We start from the raw sequence: 14,047 nt of genomic DNA, 5'->3' as shown, positions 1-14,047 counted from the left end.
CTTATAGTCGAATCATTTTCGTAAAGAATCCATTCTTACACTCTCTGTGGATGAAATGTTTGTTTCACTTATATTTCATTTAATTACTAATTGATTAATAAGGGGGGAGTTCATCATTTTGCTATTTGTTTTCTATATATATCATTCCTTTTTTCTTTTTCAATTTCATTCCTTTTTGTATTAAATACATATTTTCTAGTGTATCATTTTATTTCTCTTATCCTTTCTTTTATAATTTTTAAAAAATTTTCTTAATAGCTCCCCTTTGGATTCTAATATTTATTTATTTATTTATTTATTTTTATTAAATCATAGCTGTGTACATTGATATGATCATGGGGCATCATTCACTAGCTTCACAGACCGTTTACCAAGTTTCACATATACCCTTGTAAGATGCACCGCTGGTGTAATCCCACTAATCCCCTTCCCTCTACCCACCTTCCCCTTCCCTCCCCTCCCTTTCCCAATGTACTCAGCCCTACTATGAGACTAATTTAGGGTTTTCACATGAAAGCTATAACCCAGTTACAACCTAAGAATAGGGGGAAGGGGGAAAGGGAGTGGATTCTAATATTTAATTTATAACTATCTAGATTAAAATCAACTTAATTGTTATGTAATACAGTAATAAAATTTGTTTCCATATACATTCCTCCTCTTTTGCCATTTTTGTGTTATTTTCACAGATGACAGCTTTTACATTTTATTCTCATAAATTCACATTTGTAATTACTTTATTTATTTATTTAATTTTTTTTCACCATGTCACCCTTGGTAGAGTGTGATATGGCATCACAGCTCACAGCAACCTCAAATGCTTGGGCTCAAGTGATTCTCTTGCCTCAGCTTCCCAAGTTGCTGGAACTACAGGCGCCTGCCACAAGGCCCAGCTATTTTCTGGTTGCACTTGTCATTGCTGTTTAACAGGCCTGGGCCGAGCTCAAACCTGCCAGCTTCCATGTATGCGGCCGAGCCCAAATTTGTTAATTATTATTTCATGTAGTTTTATTTTAAATGATAGAAGGAAAGGAATTATAAACAAAAAAAATACATTTATACTATGATTACTACCTATAAAGTTACTTTTTGTGGTGATCTTTATTTCTTCTTATGTTTTCAAGTCACTGTGTAGAAAGTTTTTGCCATTTTTTTTCAGTTAACTTTTTGTCTTTCTCTACTTTCCTCCTACAACAGCTTTTTACACGTATTTTGGTATGCTGGGTGGCATCTCAGAGATCTCTAAGGTTCTGCTCATTTTCCTCTCATTCTTCATGGGAGGGAATCTGCCTACCTTCAAGTTCATTGATTGTTTCTTCCAACACTTCTTTGCTATTGACTTCACTAAATTTTTTTTTTTTTGTTATTGTACTTTTCAACTTTAAATTTCTACTTGGTTCCTTTTCATAGTTCTATGTCTTTGTTAATATTCTCAGTTTGGTAAGGTATTATTCTCATATGTTCCTTTATTTTGTTAGGTACATCTCCTTTAACTCATGGAACATATTTAAATCATTTTGTGAATGTTACTTTCTTTGCATTATTATTATTATTGCTTAAAATTTCGATGTAGCAATTGTCTGATTCCTTTTCTGAATGTATTTATGTTTGTTCTTTACGAGGTTTTTGTTTCTAGTCCTTATTTTGAACATTATTGTTATTAAAATCTAAGCCTTTTTAATTTTGTGAAGGCAAAAAAATGGAAACCTAATAAACACATGTATATGTTTAAAAAAAAAGTCTAATGTCAGTGCATCCTCAGGCAAACATTTTATCAATTTGATTTTTTGCTATATATGGGTTATATTTTCTTCTTTTTGGAGACAGGATCTTTCTCCACCATCCAGGGTACAGTACAGTGGCATCATCATAGCTCACTACAGACTCCAACTCCTGGGTTCAAGCAATTCTACCTCACCCTCAGAAGCAGTTGGGATTAGAGGCGTGCACCATTGAACCTAGGTAGTTTTTGTATTATTATTATTTTTTCTTTGCAGATATGAGGTCTCGCTCTTGCTCAGATCAGTCTTGAACTCTTGACTAAAAGGGTTCTCCATGTCTTGGCTTCCAAGCTACCATGCTTAACTTAGTTAGCGTACTGGTAGTCCAAATTCTTACAACCTCACTTTAGGCAGTAACATCAGAACGACAGTAGGCTATACAGATGCTCCTAGGCTTATGATGGGGCTATGTCCTGATAAACCCAAGGTAGGTCAAAAATATCTTAAGTTGAGAATGCATTTATTATACCCAATCTACTGAACATCATATTTAGCATAGCCTACTGCAGTGTTCTCAGAAACTTAGATTAGCCTACAGTTAGGCCAAATCATTTAACAAACACAAAACCTATTTTATAAGTATTTATAAGTATTGAATATCTCTTGTAATTTACTGAATACTGTACTGAAAGTGAAAAACAGAGTGGTTGTATGATTATTTGAAAAATGCAGTTTCCACTGAATGTATATTGCTTTTGTGCCGCGGTGAAGCAGAAAAACTATAAGCTGAACCGATGGTGAGCCTAGAACTCTCTGTAAATGTTTTCAATATGTTCAGGGAAGCAGCTGAATTCACATGGTGGCAGTTTTTAGTTAGGCAAAATGAAGATAAGCCTTTTAAGCTAGACTTTCAGGAAGTCACCAGACAAGCCAGAACAAATAATAGAATGCATGAAGGCCCATTCTGCTCCCTCTGGTCAGCACTGTCATGTGGACATTTTTAAAATGGATTCTATTTAACTGAGGAGGGAGCTGGTGGGACAGAGGCAAGTTAAAAACGCCACATAATTACTCCACCTTGACTTCCCTATAATCCTTAAAAATATTTTTGCTGCATATAAAACTATAGATAATTATTTTTCTCAACACATTATTTTTCCCAATATTAGGCCACTTTCTTCTGATTTTCATTGTCACTGTAATATCCACTTTTCTTCTGTGGCAGATGATCTACTCTTTTATGCTGGGTGTTTTTATCTGTTTATCTCCGGTTTCAGTATCACGCACCTACCATGTGTTTCTTTTTATTTATCCTACTTGAGGTTCATTTTGATTCCTGTATCTCTGTAGATTCATGTGTTCAATCAGTTCTGAAAAGTTAACAACCATTATCTTTAAAAATATTTTATTTCACCTACTCTATATTCTTTCCTTTTTCATTTCTAATTATTTGTAAATTAAATTTCCTTCTTTTACCTCTGTGTCTCTTAACATCACTCTAATATTTTTCACCTCTTTTGCTTTCTGTATTCTGGGTTAAGTTTTCAAAAACACATGTTCCAATTAACTAATTCCTGCATATTTTCCTCATCTGATGAATTACTAATAACATACTTTTTTCCAATTCTGTTTTTAAAATTCTCCAAGTTTCAATTTTTCAAAATCTTCTAGTTAACTTTAATGCTCTATTTTTATTCATTCTACTTTGTGCTATTTTATAGCAAGGTGGGTCTTCTAGAACTGTCAGCCTCCCTTAAGAATATGGTTTAATCTGATAGTTCCCCACTAGATTTCCTACTTCATTTCTAGCTGAGGGTTTAAATTCCCAACAGCATTGTTACTTAGGCCCCTGCCCTTCAGTTATGCCTTCTCTTTCATCATACAGGGGAGAGAATTGTCCTGGAAGAGTCTTAATGCTTCTAAGACAAGAGTGTATCCTCTATTATGGAAGAGTATACTCTCCGTATTATTCTGAAGCAGAAGGTAACTTCAGAGCACCGAGTAACCTACACAACTTTAGTAGAAGTCCTCTATTAACTTTTCAATTTTTTGAAATGTGGCTTTTTTTTTTTTTATCATAGGAATGTTTCTGCTGGTTGTATTTTGACTTAAATCCTTTCAGTCTTTTTTCTTGGGCAAATTTATTTTTACAGAACTATATGTGTAATACATATTCGATATTATAATGTGATCATTCCCCTTCAATGTTTCATTATGAGCATTTTTCGTATAAATATGATTTTGTTGTTGAGTATACTTTCATGTGTATACCCTTGAATTTTAAAATTGTGTTCCTATGGTTGGATAGCACCGTTTTTTTTTTTTTTTTTTAAAGGGGAAAGTTTTTTTTTTTTTTTTTTTATTGTTGGGGATTCATTCAGGGTACAATAAGCCAGGTTACACTGATTGCAACTGTTAGGCAAAGTCCCCCTTGCAATCATGTCTTGCCCCCATAAAGTGTGACACACACCAAGGCCCCACCCCCCTCCCTCCTTCCCTCTTTCTGCTTTTCCTCCCCCCAATGTGGCTTTTAAATCATTCTATATTGAACCAACTAATTGAAATCATCCTATATTTACCATCAATGCTTGTCAATCTTACCTCCTTAGTATGTTTTTAATCTGTCACTTTCTCCCAGTTACATTTACATGTAACCTTTCCCCTCTGGATTGTAACAGTCCCATAGTTATCTGCATCCCTCAAATCTTCCATCATTCTAAAACATTTTACACTTTCCCAGTCATCAGTGTTATCTAAACTTTAATGTCTTCAGTGGCTACCCATAATATACAAGGTAAAAGTTAAACATAATAAACAGATGTCTGGCTACTTCTCCAACCTTATCTGCTGCCATTTTAACATATTTTTTCTATGTCCTTTAAAAACCTTTGTAGTTCTTTAATGAGTCGTGCTGTTTTAAGACCTTAATGTGTGCCAATTCTTCTTCCACTAACTCCTGCCATCCTTCCTCCCAAAGGAGGAGACCTTTTCTGAACATTGTATTATTTACATTATCTTTTTTTTTTTCTTTTAAACAGTCTATCTCTTAAACTAGAAAAATTCAGTACATGAGACATAATACATACTCATTTCACCATCTAATATGATTTGCACAATATCCTTCATGAAGTATGAACTCACTAACAGTATATAACTAAAGGGATGAATGAATGAATGAATGCGTAGATGTGTTATCTATGGAGGGAGAAAGAAGAACTAGAATTTTAATGATAATATAGTTTGTTTTAACAGGGTAAAACTCTACAGTACATTTAAAGCACAGAAAGTATGGTAAATAAATTATGAGATTACTTAAGGATGAAAAATATGAACCTCATAGGGCTTGTTATGAGGAGCAAGTAAAGAGAATATTTGTAATCTCTGACATATACAAAGTATCCCAAAATGGTAGTTCCTTTTCCTAAAAGGTATACTCATTAGAAGGGTGAAAAAAGATAGCAGATCTTGATATTTAGTTATAGAGCTCTGTATCAGACTGTGGTAGGACTACAAAGTAATTCTGCATATTCATAATCTACATCCCTCCCTTCCTTTTGGCCTCCCTCCCTCCTGTCCTTCCTTCTGAAGAGGCATAATCTTGCTCTGTTGCCCAGGCTGGACAGCAGTGGCACAATCCTAGCTCATTGCAGCCTGGAACTCCTGGGTTCAAGTGATCCTCCTGCCTCAGCCTCCCAAGGAGCTGGGACTACAGGTGTGCGCTACCATGCCAGACTAATTAAAAAAATTTTTTTTTCTTTTTAATAGAGATAGAAGTCTCATTATGTATCCCAGGCTGGTCTTGAACATCAAGTGATATGCCCACTTTTGTCCCAATGTGCTTGGATTACAGGTGTGAGCCACTGTGCCTGGCTTTGATTTGTTACATTCATATTAGTTATGAACTGTACTACTGATAAATTGGTTTGGAAGTATGACCCAATTAACTCAATTTCACAGGCTACAGAACATAGGCTCCACCACTGTGATGGTGTCTGTACTATACTATTTTGAGACTTTCTATTGGTGTAGAAGGAGGGAAGATGGACACGTAAAACACCCAGGATTTAAAAATCTCCCTCTATGCTTACCGTGGGAAGTAGTATTTTGATTGGTTAAGAAGTAGAGGGAAGGCAGAAACAGCAAAGAGATAATTTTGGAGCTTAAGATTGATATGGAAGAATTTGATGTGGAAAAGAGAGAGACATTAAAACCAGAAAATGGGGTAAGGAGAGGGAATTAGCATTGGTTGGAAACCACCCCTTTTTCTAATCTAAATAATTCTTATGAGAATGTCCTGGAATTAAGTAATTCTGTTAGACGAAAAAAAAAATTCACAGATTAGTATTTCATTTTCTCATCACTTTTAATAGTGGCTTAAAATAAGTCCCTTATTTGGATAATTAAAAGAATTTTTGAGACACAGAAGAATCAAGAAACATAAAATCCATGCAAACAAAATGTTGAAACTTGTACAGGTGAATCATAAAAGACGCTGTTGACCGTGTTTCTTGGAAGTGAAATAATGGACCATAACATGGTCTATCTCAAAATTTTCGTAGACAGCAACATATAATAAAAGGTGTGTAGTGGATTAAAGTTGAATTTGTCAAATGAATAATGACATGATACATCTTTTCTTGTGGTGATTGGCCAATTGTATGTCTTCTTTGGTTCAGTATCTCTTCAAAGTTTTTGTAAACTTGGGTAGTTTTTTTTTTTTTTTTTTTTTTTTTTTTGAGACAGAGTCTTATTATGTTGCCCTCGGTAGAGTGCTGTGGTATTACAGCTACAGCAAACTCAAACTTTTGGGCTTAAGTGATTCTCTTGCCTCAGCATCCCAAGTAGCTGGGACTACAGGTGCCCACCACAATGCCCGGCTACTTTTGTTGTTGTTGTTATTTAGCAGGCCCAGGCTGGATTCTATCTGGCCAGCCCCAACGTATGTGGCTGAGCCCTAACCACTGAGCAAAGGGTGTCAAGCCTTGGGTAGTTTGTCTTTTAATCACTGAGTTGTAAGATCTGAGTTCTTTCTTACTTTCCATCGATATATCTATTTTTACACCAATAATATGCTGTCTTGATTATTGTAGCTTTAGAAAAGTCTCAAAACTAAGTAGTTTATATAAATCCTCCAAATTTGCTCTTTTTCATCTTGTTTGGGCTTTGTATTTTCACAGAAATTTTAAAATCACCTTGCTAATCTTTACCAAAGAAACTCAAAAGCTTGCTTCAACTTTGATTAGGTTCATGTTGAGTTTATCGTTTGTGGAGTACTAACACTTTAACCATACTGTATCTTCAAATCCATGCACACAGTATATCTGCAAATTTCTTTATCTTCAATTTTTTTAGCAGAAATATTTTATAGCTTTCAACATACAAGGCTTTTGTATATCTTAAAATATATTCCTATGTATTTTATGTTTTAGATACTATTATTTATTTTATTTTTTAATTTCAATCTCTAATATTTCATATATATTAAACACATTACTATAATTGATTTTGAACTTTGGTCTTCTGACCAGTGACTCTGCTAAATTCACTTATTAGTTTTGGTACATTTTTCCAGCCATATTAGGATTTTCCACTTGCCTAACTGAACTGGTTAAAACATCCAAATGTTTAATACAAATAGTGAATGAGAACATTCTGGGCTTGTTTTTGATCCATTGGGAAAGCATTTATCTTTTACCATTAATTAAGATGTTAGCCATACATTTTTTTGTAGATGCAACTTATCCTACTTTTCCTGAAGGTGTTAAGGTGGCAGTACTTTTTCTCTTCTGCAGTTTGCTGACACGGGGTGTTCCATTGATAAATATGTTAATATTTTTGAATGCACCTCTTGCTCATGATATAATCCTCTTCATATATCACTGGACTTGATTTGCAAAGCCTTCTTTAAAATTATTGCACTCATTTTATGATGGACATTGCTCCATTATTTCATTTCTTGTAATGCCTTTTTCTGGTGTTGGTATCAAGGTTATGAGGTCTTATAAGATGAGTTGTAAAGTATTATCTCCTCTTATATTACTGGAAGACTCTGAGGATAATTATTATTATTTCTTTTTAATGTTCAGTAGAAATATTTAAATATTTTTGACATTATTCCTGCTCTTAAGTAAGGTAAGTTCATTTTTTCTTACATTATACTATGAATATAAAAATTTAGACTTTGGCATAATAGTTGTAAAGCTCTTGTTATGAGTTATTCTTTTACAAAGGAAAAAAAAATGGTCTGTAATCCTAGCACTCTGGGAGGCTGAGGCAGGAGGACTGCCTGTGGCTGGCACCTGTAGTCCCAACTACTGGGGAGCTGAGGCAAGAGAATTGCTGAGCCCAAGAGTTTGAGGTTGCTGTGAGCTGTGACCCTATGGCACTCTACAAAGGACAACAAAGTGAGAACCCTGTCTCTTGTCTCCATTAAAAAAAAAAAAAGTATGACAATTTTATAGTCTTTTATGATATAGAGACAAGTGTTATAAAAGTAAGTCATGTTAAGAATTAAGTTAATGCACTAGGTGTGGTGGCTCATGCCTGTAATCCTAGCACTCAGGGAGGCCCAGGCAGGTGGACTGTTTGAGGTCAGGAGTTTGAGATCAGCCTGAGAAAGAAGAAGATCTCATCTTTACTTAAAAAAAAAAAAAAAAAAATTAGCTGAGCCTGTGGTAGGCACCTACAGTTCCAGCTACCCAGGAGGCTGAGGTAAAAGGATCGCTTGAGCCCATAAGTTTGCAATTGCTATGAGCGGGGCTGAGGCCATGGCACTCCAGCCTGGGGCAGGAGTGAGATTCTGTCTCAAAAAAAAAAAAAAATAAAGTATGACAGTTCTATAGTCCTTAATGATATAGAGGTTAAGTGTTATACAAGTTAGTCACACTAAGAATTAAGTGAGTGTTATAAAAGTAAGTCATGTTAAGAATTAAGTAAAAGAGGGCGGTGCCTGTGGCTCAAAGGAGTAGGGTGCTGGCCCCATATACCAGAGGTGGTGGATTCAAACCTGGCCTCAGCCAAAAACTGCAAGAAAAAAAGAATTAAGTAAAATAATTAAGTAAATTAAGTAAAAGAAGAAGAATTAAGTAAATGACTAGATAGCACTTAAAAGCCAGGAAAACATTAACTCTATTTAAATAATATAAAGGCCATAGACAGATTATGATGTTTACAAATAAAATTATATTCATATTTATTTTAATAGATAATAAAGACCATAAAGGTAGTTTCTGTTATTTGAAATTTTAATTTTCACACACACAAGCCAGGCCTACCCAGGCTTGTTTAGTTACCGTCTCCTAAGTGAAGTTTTCTGCAATCATTACCGTCCGCTGGAAGGGGTCTTTTTTTAAAAGTCATTGAAATTTTTGTATAATTTATTTTACATTTAGTCAAATTCTGCTTATGATATTTTTGAACTGTTGATAATTTTTTTCCGCATGTAAATTCTAACTTCTTAATTATAAGTTACTTTGAGATGAACTTAAATCCTGCTAATACTAACCACGTAGTGTTTTGTAAGTATTTATTCATTTCGTTTTTCCATATATATTATAATTAGCACGTGTTAATAACTTCTGTAATATTTGTCCATATATTATGTTACCTTTAATTAAAAAACAATAACTTTTTCTTAATCCTTGCCCAACTGGGACTGTAACTTTTGATGAGAATCATGTTATAAAAGTAGTATTCTGGTTTTCTAAATTGTTGATCTGTACAACAGCAAATGAGGCATATAAATTGTCCATGTGTTCTCATGATATCAACAAGTAAACTAAGTCAGTCGGTAGCTCAATGTTCTAATGGCCCACGTACCCTAGGAAGAGTTCTGGAACCTCACGTAGACTAAAATCTATGGCACAGACTTTTTCTGTTTTGTCTGGTCTGCTCCTTCTGTCCCTTCATTTCCCACCTTCAGTGTGTACTTGACTAGCCGTGTACACATGACGACACCACCTTCATGTTAGGGTAGCCCCTCCCATCACCTGCTGGTTCACTTCTGCCTACGTCTACCCACCACGAATGCAAACACCAGCTCGACAATTCTCTTTTGCCAAGTTGATCTCATGTAACAGAATAGTATAGAACCTAAATAAGAAGTTTTTATAGAGACATAGCTTATCCAAATCTTGGCTGGTTGTTATCTGCAATGAATAAGCCAAGAACAAACAAAAAACGTATCTCTAAAAAATAAGAAATAGTCAAATATGGCACAGAAATCGAAATACTGCACCCTTTTAATTGATTAGCTTTTTATGGCATGCATTTTAATATAACTAATTATGAGTGTTTTATGAAATACAGCTTAACTCACATCAAAGACAAAATAATGGTACTCAGGAGGAAAGTATATTTAAAATTATTTTCAGAAGGAAAAAGGAATGCTTACATACTATTTGTGAGAATGTAAATTAGTATAACCTTATGGAAATCAGTATGGAGAGTTGAAATACCATTCAATTTAGGAATCCCACTACTGGTTATCTCCCAAAGGAATTCAAATCAGTATATAAAATACTGCATTTATTTGTATGGTTACTGCAGTACCATTCACTATAGAAAAATCACAGAATCAACCTAAGTGTCTATCAACAGATGACCAAACAGAGATAAAGAAAATGTGGTTATTTATATACACACAGAGCTATCCTGTAGGACCAGCTAATATCCTCACCTCCTTGAGACTCCTCCCCAGCCCACTGCTCCCAACAAACAGAACCTCATCACTCTGAGAAGTTCGTCTATTTATCCAGTTATTAAAAAGTTAGCATAAGACAATCAGAGAAATACTGGGAGGTAGCTCACTTGGTTAATTGTAAGAGGTGGTTATTTGTAGAAAATAGAGCTTCTTTTTTCCTTTATAATTTTGAATTGCTTGATTTTTTAGGAGTGTATAACATACAGAGATAGATACATACCTACTGTATATAGACAGACACGTATGCCTATATTTCTCTCTCTCTATATATAGTGCAGTATATGGAACACTATTCAGCCATAAAATCAGAAGGAAATAATCTCCTTTGCAATAACTTGGATGAAACCCCAGACTATTATCCTAAGTGAAATAACTCAGAAACAGAAAGTCACTTACCACCTGTTCTAAGTGGGAGCTAAACAATGGGTGCACGTGGACACACAGAGTGGGATGACACACATTGGTGACTCCCAAATGGGGGGGGCTTGGCAGGAGGGTTGGGGATAAGAAATTACCTATTGAGTACAATGTACACTATTCAGCTGATGGGTAAACTGAAAGCCTAGACTTTACCAAACTAGAAAACATCCATGTAACAAAACTGCATTTGTAACCCCTAAATCTGTATAAATTAATTTTTTTTTTTTTTTTTTGAGACAGGGTTTCAACTGTTGCCCTGGGTAGAGTGCCATGGCATTACAGCTCACAGCAACCTCAAACTCTTAGGCTTAAGTGATTCTCTTGCCTCAGCCTCCTGAGCAGCAGAGACTACAGGCACCCGCCAAAATGACTGGCTACTTTTGTTGTTGTTGCAATTGTCACTGTTGTTTAGCTGGCCCAGGCTGGGTTCAAACCTGCCAGCCTCAGTGTATGCAGTCGGCATCCTACCCACTGAGCTACAGGTGCTGCCCAAATTTAAAAAATTTTAAATAAGATTGTTATCAGAAGAAAAAGCAATCTTAGTCCACATGCATATGCAGATATATTCCAAATAAGGTTAAAAATGTAATTCAAATAAAATATATAATCCCTAAATTTTGAAATATATTTCTATTACTTGAAATCTAATCATTAATTGAGACTTGTTTATTTTAGTTTTTGATAAATATCATTTTAGATAAATAAAATTCAGATAAATAACATTAGATATTTATCATCAAATTTTAAGGTTATGTGTATAAATTAATTAGAAATACTGTTTCAGATCTGCACAAATAGCTCTGCAAAAGCACGTTTGTTTTACCTCATTTGTTTCTAAGACTCATTGTGCTTAATAACTTATATATGTATAAAATGAAACAGTAAAAAAAAAAAAAAAGGATAGCTCAGGCTTCACGTGAAAAAATATGGAGGAGGAACTTTTGTTTTTCAAGATCTTCCAGAGATTCTTAGATCAAAATTAAAACAGAGTGTCAACAGGAGTTCAAGACCAGCCTTGGCATAACCAGACCTGTCTCTCCAAAACACTCTGTAAATTAGCCCAGCTACTTGGGAGGCTGAGGCAGGTGGCTTGTTCAGGTTCCAGAGTCTGAGACCGCAGTTCTATGTGATGACATCAGGGCACTCAAACCCAGAGTCTGAGACCACAGAGCTATGTGATGACATCAGGGCACTCAAACCCAGAGTCTGAGACCGCAGGGCTATGTGATGACATCAGGGCACTCAAACCTAGGCAACAGAATGTAATCACTTCTCAAAGAAAACAACAAGCAAGCAAATAGATGTTTCTTATCTTAAACAGCTTTGGAAGTTACTTTTTAAAAGAAATATGACTTTTTTCCAAATGTGAGTCATAGGAGAAACATACTCAGTTGATTTTAAATATTAAATAGTATTTGTTAAATTAATGAATACATTCAAGTTGGGGCCAAAATCTCTAAAGAATTATATTAGAATGCAATATGCTTCTCATCTTAAAAACCTAAGAAACATAAGTGATATATTTCCCCCATTCTAAAGAAAAAACCAAAAATCAGAATCTTATAAACCTTAGGTTAAATTCAGTGTTAAATATGAACACATTATGGCTTTTTACAGTGACTGTTCAATAATTAAATTCTGTATTCTTTTAAAAGTGATAAAGGTTTATTTTAGAGAAATGTTAATTTATTTCAAAAGATCAAAGTCCATAATTAAAAAAAGTCTTTATTTGCCTTAATCTTCAATTCATATCTTAATAATTCAAATTCTAATATTATTACCAAGATATTATAGGCAATTTTACATCTCATTAACTCTGCTTTGTTTTAATTATAAAGATCCTTTGTTAGATTTCTTTAAATGATCCAGTTTATAATTTCAGCCTGTCCGGGGGAGTACTTTAAATCAGCTGCACATTCATCAACTGTTTTTGTCCTGCTAATTGTAGACAACTGCACAATTGCTTTCTCCAGCTATGATTGATGAACTGTATTTATAAGTGTAGCTGTTAAGTAGGATAAACGTTTATAACAATTTTCGCTTGAAGATTTTTATTTTCATTCCCATAAGGACAAATTAAAGACTGATATTCTAATAACCAAGAGAAAGAGGAGTTTTTTTAAAGTTTCATTTTAGAGAAGTTGAAAAAAGTTTTTAAAAGCTACACGTCCAGGGCTCGCTTCCACAGCACATACACTAAAATTGGAATGATACAGAGAAGATTAGCATGGCCCCTGCACAAGGATGACATGCAAATTCGTGAAGCATTCCATTTTTTTTTTTTTAAAGCTACACATCCACACAAATGGGATAAAAGCTTGTGTAAAGTATCTTAATTTGTGCTTTACAAATGATCAGCATTAACAAATCGTGGCCTGTGCCTATAGTATAACCACATGCCAACAATCAAAATATGACACTCTGTGAACCAGAAATCACAGTTTGAATTTGTGAAAGAGAAAAAGCTAGATTGAAAGTGGGGAGGTTTTGGTGGAGGGAGGGTAATGGGTGGAGCCACATCTATGGTGCATCTTAGAATGGGTACAGGCGATTGCACTAACGTACACAGCTATGATTTAACAATAAAAAAAAAAAAAAAAGAAAAAGAAATGACCTAAACAAAGTGTACCGGTAAGCAAAAGCCCAAATATGTACTGTAAGTAGTAACAAAAACAAATGCTCCCACTGTTTAAGCACCTATATTACAGCAGGAACAAAAGATGTTTTGAACCTTCACAGAAATTGGGCAAGGAAAATGCTACAATATTCTATAGATGTGAAAAAAAATGTCAGGTGAAGATTATATTATTTGCACAGAGTTTAAGCATTTTTCAGTGGGAGTATAGATAATTTTTTTTAATTTCAAATTAATATGAGAGTACAAATGTTTAGGTTACATTGTTTTCACTTCTAAGGTAAAATTCAAGTTCTAGTTGAGCCCTTCACCCAGGGGACATGCTGAACACCCTCAAACATTGTGCACATTAGGTGAGATCCCACCAATTTCACACCCTATTAAAATAAATATGCTGAGTATTATATTAGGCACTGTATAAATAGCCATTAAAAATGCCTGACAGATAAACAAGCACTGAAACCATGGTATAGGAAACTGAAGCCGGGGTAAATGGATGTGCGAGGAGGCCAGACAAAGCCATCTAATCAAGGTGGGGATGGAGTGGGGGAGGAGTCGGTACACTGAAGA

At 34.7% G+C, this 14,047-nt stretch overlaps 1 protein-coding gene and 1 non-coding gene across 4 annotated transcripts in view; one reads left to right on the top strand and one right to left on the bottom strand.

Moving 5' to 3' along the window:
* NBEA (neurobeachin) overlaps window positions 1-14,047 on the bottom strand; it is a 754,735-nt gene that overhangs the window by 379,556 nt on the left and 361,132 nt on the right. The gene's annotated exons all lie outside the window — the stretch shown is intronic.
* On the top strand, window positions 13,015-13,121 carry LOC128567033 (U6 spliceosomal RNA). Its single transcript, XR_008374708.1, has one exon. It is a non-coding gene; the product is annotated as a U6 spliceosomal RNA (small nuclear RNA).

This window comes from Nycticebus coucang, chromosome 15 (genome assembly GCF_027406575.1).
Source record: "Nycticebus coucang isolate mNycCou1 chromosome 15, mNycCou1.pri, whole genome shotgun sequence".
Taxonomy (NCBI): Eukaryota; Metazoa; Chordata; class Mammalia; order Primates; family Lorisidae; genus Nycticebus; species Nycticebus coucang.
This window is presented reverse-complemented; position numbering and strand designations above follow the sequence as displayed.